At 39.6% G+C, this 5,642-nt stretch overlaps 1 pseudogene; it reads left to right on the plus strand.

Annotated features, from left to right (window-relative positions):
- Positions 1 to 4,539: 4,539 nt before the first annotated feature.
- On the plus strand, positions 4,540 to 5,348 carry LOC140642204 (tubulin polyglutamylase complex subunit 2 pseudogene; annotated as a pseudogene).
- The last annotated feature ends 294 nt before the right edge of the window (positions 5,349 to 5,642 follow it).

The following is a 5,642-nucleotide window of genomic DNA, read 5'->3' on the forward strand; positions in this document are numbered from 1 at the left end:
CAGGCCCCATGCCGGGAGCCCGACGTGGGACTCCATCCCAGAATTCTGGTTTCACGCCCTGGGCCAAAGGCAGGCACCAAACCGCTGAGCCACCCAGGGATCCCTGGAATATGATAGTTTTATTTTTAATTTCGTAGGGAATTGACATACTGTTTTCTGTACTGACTGCACCAATTTACATTCCCACCAACACTATACCAGTGCTCCCTTTTCTCTACAACTTCTTCAATGCTTGTTACTCCTTGTCTTTTTTATACTAGCTGTTCTGACAAGTGTGAGACAGCTCACTGTGGTTTTGATTTGCATTTCCCTGATGATTAGTGATGTTGAACATCTTTCTTGTGCTTGTTTGCCATCTGTATGTCTTCTTTGGAAAAAATGTCTACTCAGAGCCTCTGCCCATTTTTAACCAGATCATTTGGGGTTTTTTGTTGTTGTTGTTGTTGTTGTTGTTGTTGAGTTGTATAAGTTATTTACATATTTTGGATAATTAGCCCCTTATTGGATATATGATTTGCAAATATCTTCTCCCACTCAAAAAGTGGTCTTTTTAATCTGTTGATGGCTTTCTCCACTATATAGAAGCTTTTTAGTTTGATGTAGTCTCATTTGTTTATTTTTGCTCTTGTTGCCACTGTCTTTGGAGAAAACCCAAAAAATATATTGCCAAGAGTAATGTCAAGCTTGCCACTTATATTTTCTTCTAGGAGAAGAATGAACCCTTAAAACTCAACAATAAGAAAACAACAACTCATTTAAAAAGTGTACAAAAGACCTTAATAGACACCTCATCTTATTTATAGATAGCAAATGGCCTTTTCTTATGAAAAGAAGCTCCATATCTAAGGAAATTATAATAATAATGAGATACCATTATTCACCTACTAGAATGGCTAAAATCCAAAACACTGGCAACATCAAATGCTGGTAAGGATGTGGAGCAACAGAAATTCTTATTTATTGCTGGTGAGAATGCAAAATGGTACAACTTAGAAGATAATTTGGTAGTTTCTTACAAAGTTAAACATAGTCTTCATCATATGATGCAGGAGTCACATGCCTTAGCATTTACCCAGCGGAGTTGAAAACATAAGTCCACGGGAAACCTTCCACATGCATGCGTATAGTAGCTTTACTCATAATTTATCTTGGGAAAAACAAGATGCCCTTCAAGAGTGAATGTGAATTTTGAAAAAAAAAATGTATGACAGTTGAAAAAAATAGGAATGGATTAAAAAATCATGATCCATACAGTTGAATTTTATTTAGCAATAAAAAGAAATGAGCTATCAAGTCATAAAAAGCTATGAAGGAAATTTAAATCTCTGTTGCAGAGTGAAAGAAGCCAATCTAAAAAGGTTATATACTGTATGATTCCAGTATGGATATTCTGGAATAGAAAAAATTATAGAAACAGTTGAAAGATTAGTGTTTGCCAGGGATTAAATGTGGGGGAGAAGGTTGACACATCACATAATGAATTCATCAAAACCTATAGAATGTGCAACACAAAGAGTGAATGAAGCCTAATGTGAACTATAGACATTAATTGATAATAAGGTATCAATATTGATTCATCCATTCAAACAAATTTACCACATCAATACACATTATTAATAATAGGGGAAACCATGGAGGTAGGGAGGAAGTATATGGAGAATTTCTGAACTTACTGTTCAATTGTCTGTTAACCTAAAACTGCTCTAAAAAATAGTCTATTCATTTTTTAAAAACTGGTAATTTTACAAAGTCACATCTGAAAAGTAATCAAATGGCTTATTTATGTATGTATGTATGTATGTATGTATGTATGTATTTATTTCACTGGAAGAGGCCCAAGGAGTTGGTGCCGTTTCTCTATGTGATCACCAACCAGGTGACCACTGCTCCAGGCAGCCTCCATCCCTCAGGTGACAGCCCAAATCTATTACAGAATCCTAAGTGAGCTGCATCTCTATGTCTCACTTTCTTCCACCCTAAGTCCCAGAAGCTGTGTGGAATTTTCAGCTTCTGGTTCATTATGAGATAGAAACTTGGGATCAGACAGTGCAAAGACAATAGCCAGTGCGTGCTCAATGTGGGAGCCTCAGAAGAGATCTTCAAATGGACCCTCCTGGGAATCCTGCTACATTCTTCTAATCAACTCATTCTACTATCTTTCACAGTGTTACATGGCTGCCTCATTTTCTTCAAAGGTGGAGAATAACCTGTCTTCTCCCATCCTACTACCTCTCGCTTTCTACAGATAATGAATCTCTTTGTTTTACAGAGGAAATAGAAGCCATTAAGCAGACGAGCTCCATTTCCCTAATTCCTCACAAGCAAATCCAGCTGCATCTCCCACATCCCAGCTTCTTCCTTTGTGTTAATAGCAGAAATGTTTCCTTCCTCCTCCTTAGGGTCCGTAACTCCTCCTGGTAATTTGTTCCATCACTTCCCAGCTTTTTGGGGTCCTTATGCATCTACATAATGAGCATGTGTGATTATTTGTACTAACAGTCTCTCTTCTGCACACTCAGCTCTTCATCTCGATCATATGAATCCTACTGGCTTTAAACGCACCATCTCATATTTCTATAAGCTCCTTTCCACTCTGTATGAAGGGTCTGCTACTTTTTTAAAGCACTTCAATGTGACCCTCACTCTACACTACCATGCCCCTTGGGCTTTTCATAAACATCCTCAAGAGTTATTTAGAGGGTCCAGAGGGAGCAATAAATTCATGTTTGACCCACCCCTTCTGATAACAGCAATGATTGAAATATAAAAAGAGAAAACCCAAATAAAATGGCTTATCTCAAATAGCAAAAACAAACATAACAAACCATAAAGGAAGACATTTTTAAGTCTGATTACATTCAAATTTAAAATGTTCAAAGAAATAAACCAAATAGGGCAACCCCAGTAGCTCAGCGGTTTGGAGCCGCCTGCAGCCTGGGGTGTGATCCTGGGAACCCAGGATCGAGTCCCACATCGGGCTTCCTGCATGGAGCCTGCTTCTCCCTCTGCCTGTGTCTCTGCCTCTCTCTCGCTCTCTCTGAATGAATAAATCAATAAATCTTAAAAAAAAAAAAAGAAAAAGAAATAAACCAAATAAACTGAAGAATGAGGCATGGATTGAAAAAATATATTCATAATGGACATTCCTAAAAATTAGCCTCCCCAACACATGAGGAATTCATACAAGTTAATAAGGAAACAGATCCCCAGATAATAGTGGGCAAAAGGACGAAGTCATTCAGAAGAAGACAAATTACCAATTAACAGTATAAAGATGTTGAACCCCATGAGTAAATGGGGAAAATAAACTGTAGCAAAATACATTTTACATCCTTCTGAAAGGCAAATTTTGGAAGTCTGATGATGACGATGTTAAAGAAACAGATTCATATACCATTGGTGATACTCTGGAGAGCCACTGACACCATCTGCCAAAACTTCAGGCATGTGAGCTTATACCCCAGCATCCCCACTTTTAAGAATATCCTGACACATGTGTACAAGAAGGTGTACTCCAGAAAGTTCAGTGGAACTCTCTTTCTAATAAGAAATGCTCATAAGTAACGTAATGTCCATCAGTAGAAGTTGTCAAATTAGGACATATTTCTAAAATAAATGACTTGATTTATATCTCTTGTGAATAAATGGATGAATTCCTAAAGCACAATATTGGATTTTTTAGAAACAAGTTTTGGAAAAGTATGTACCATATAATATCATTTATACACATATTAAAGACATAAGCAATAGTTTGTGTCATTTACATATACATGTAGATATAGTTATAGTATTATATATGCACAGAAATGAAAGACACCAAATTAATGATAATACTTACAGCTAAAAGGTAGGGAGAGAGATTGGGAAAGAGTATACCAGGGGACTTAACTCCATCTTTAATTTATTTTAATCACAACTAAATATGACCACATATTAAAATTTAATAAAACAGGTGGCAGGTATACATATGCTCATTTTATTATTTTCTAAACTTTTCTTCTACAAATTTTGTATTTAAAAATGTAATAGTCGTCCATACTCTTTACATCCACCTCTTGGCCTGGCTCCCATCCTCACTGCACTCCAAACTGGCTTCCAGAACCATCATCACCTCACCAAAATTAACAATGCCAATGACTTCCTTATGTAAATTTCAAAGCATATATTTCCATCTCGCATGACCTACCAACCATGGTGTCTTGACTTAAATGATATACTCTCTCTGGTTTTCTCTATACCTCTCTGGTCATTCCTTCTTTCCCTCATTGGATTGCTCATCCTCTTCTACCACTGCTGCTGAAAGTTAGCTTTCAGAGGGGGACTTCCGGCATGACAAACTCTGTGATAAACTCTGTAGACCCACTGCCCAGTGAAAATGGTAAAAAATATTTCCTTTAAAGAATTATTCAGGTCCCTACAGTTGCCCTCACTGCACACAGAGTGGGGACAGAAGCCATGGAGGAGACACTGCCCCAGGGCTGCAACAAGCAGCACCTGGAGAAGCTGACCCTGGGGATTACCTGCATCCTCAAATCTCCCCTAGGTGTGGCAGAGATGACTAGCATAGAAAAACTACCTGCTGAACGTTATATGATTTCTTTATGGGAACAACAACAACAACAAAATAACTACATGCTACATGAGGATTTGAAGAATTTTTACCTGGTGACCAATGGCTTCCACATGACATGGAGTGTGAAGCTGGAAGAGCACACCATTCCACCGGGAAGCATGGCGATTAACAGCATCTCAAAACTGACTCCACTCAACCAGTCCTCCATGTATTCATTCCCTAATGCACCAACTCTGGCAGACCTGGAGGATGATACACTTGAAGCCAGTGAGAACCCGCCAGAGAAGCCTCACTTTGAGTCTTGCAGTGTGATATTTGAGCTGGATCCTTGCAATGGGAACAGAAAGGTTTGCCTTGTCTATGAAACAGGGAAACCCGTGTTAGCACAAGATACTGAGATCTGGTCCCTGGACAGAGCGTTCTCCTGAATTTTCTCACAGATACCTTTACCACTTACTACCGCCTGCTCATCACGCACCTGGGCCTGCTGCAGTGGCAGTATGCCCTCCCCAGCTATGGCATTAGCCCCCAGGCCAAGCAATGGTTCAGCATGTGTAAACCCATCACCTACAACACAGACCTGCTAGCAGAAGAGACCAGCTTCTTGGTGAATAAGCCTGGATCCCAGCAGAGTATTCAAGAGCAAGAATAATACCTTAATCCCAAAAAGAAAGGGCCTGTTCAGCCTGCAGGTGGCCAGAAAGGCCCCGAAGTTTCTCTCTCCACCTCTAACTCCTCTTCTGGTCCTGGAAACCTGGCCCTTTTCTGGAAATGAGCACTTTCACTTCCCTGCCAGCCCCACAGCCAAGATTTCCACACACAAGCGGCCCAAGCCTCAGGTTTTGTGAGTGGCACCATAGGCCTTTTCCCATGTAAGCGAGCCAAATCCCAGGCCTTTTACTCACTTTGGCATTTGCCAGGAGTTCAAGGGCATACTCAGGTCTCCTCCAGAGTTCTTTCCTCATCCCCTGCCTCTGAAAGCTGTAGAGTTTCAGAACTTGTTTAAATAGTTAAATTTTGCTGTTAAGAGATTTTTTCTCTTTCCACCCCCCCAACCCTCTACACCCTT

Source organism: Canis lupus, chromosome 11 (genome assembly GCF_048164855.1).
Source record: "Canis lupus baileyi chromosome 11, mCanLup2.hap1, whole genome shotgun sequence".
Taxonomy (NCBI): domain Eukaryota; kingdom Metazoa; phylum Chordata; class Mammalia; order Carnivora; family Canidae; genus Canis; species Canis lupus.